This window comes from Mandrillus leucophaeus, unplaced genomic scaffold (genome assembly GCF_000951045.1).
Source record: "Mandrillus leucophaeus isolate KB7577 unplaced genomic scaffold, Mleu.le_1.0 Scaffold30, whole genome shotgun sequence".
NCBI classification, from domain to species: domain Eukaryota; kingdom Metazoa; phylum Chordata; class Mammalia; order Primates; family Cercopithecidae; genus Mandrillus; species Mandrillus leucophaeus.
Genome location: NW_012103143.1, coordinates 3,728,943 through 3,730,372, shown reverse-complemented (window position 1 = coordinate 3,730,372; position 1,430 = coordinate 3,728,943).

Here is a 1,430-nt window from a genome sequence, read left to right as displayed (position 1 = left end):
GTCTTGAACTCCTGACCTCATGATCCACTTGCCTTGGCCTCCCAAAGTACTGGAATTACAGGCATGAGTCACCACGCCTGGCTACAGTTGGTGCATCTTTAACATATTTGGTAGCTCACTTACTTCCAAGTCCTCCTTTCAGCCTTGTCTCTTACATTTATAGCTAAACAGGGTTTTCCTGTTGGACAGTGTCTTAGTCCATTCAGGCTGCTAGAACAGAATACCATAGACCCAGAGGCCTAGAAAACAACCGACATTTATTTCTCTTCATTCTGGAGGCTGGAAGTTCATGATGAAGGTGTTGGCATAGGGGGAATATAATGAGGGCCCTTGTTCTTGCACTGCTGTGAAGAACTACCTGAGACTGGGTAATTTATAAAGAAAAAAGGTTGAATTGGCTCATGGTTCCACAGGCTGTACAGGAGGCATGGCCAGGAAGGCTGCAGGAAACTTACAATCTTGGCAGAAGGTTAAGGGGAAGCAGGCACATCTCACATGGCCGGAGTAGGATGAAGGGAGAAAAGGGGGAGGGTTGACACACTTTCAATCAACCAGATCTCGTGAGAACTCACTCACTATCAGGAGAACAGTAAGAGGAAAATCCGCCCCAACGATCCAATCACCTCAGACCAGCCTCCTCCTCCAACAGTGGGGATTACAATTGGACATGAGATTTGAGTGGGGACACAGATCCAAACCCTATTAGCCCTCTTCCAGACTGCAGATTGCCAACTTCTCCCTGTGTCCTCAAATGGCAAAGGGGCAAAGGGGCTATCTGGGGTCCCCTTTTTTTTTGAGATGGAGTCTCGCTCTATTGCCCAGGCTGGAGTGCAGTGGCACGATTGCGGTTCACTGCAACCTCTGCCTTCCAGGTTCAAGCAATTCTCTGCCTCAGCCTCCTGAGTATTTGGGATTACAGCTGCCCACCACCACGCCTGCCTAGTTTTTTGCTTGTTTGTTTGTTTGTTTGAGACGGAGTCTCAATCTGTTGCCCAGGCTGGAGTGCAATGGTGCGACCTCGGCTCACTGCAACTTCCGCCTCCTGGGTTCAAACAATTCTTCTGCCTCAGCCTCCCAAGTAGCTGGGATTACAGGTGCCTGCCACCGCTATGGGGCTAATTTTTGTATTTTTAGTAGAGACAGCGTTTTCCCACGTTGGCCAGACTGGTCTCAAACTCCTGACCTCGTGATCTGCCCACCTTGTCCTCCCAATGTGCTGGGATTACCGGCATGAGCCACTGTGCCTGGCCATTGGGTCCCTTTTTTAAAGGCACTAATTCTCACTCATGAAGGCTCTATCTAATACCTAATTGCCTCCCAAAGTCCCCACCTCCTAACACTGTCACATTAAGGATTGGGGTTCAACATATGAATTTTTTTAGGGGGGACACAGACATCAGGCCATAGCAGGTGGGACAAGATGTCAGGGC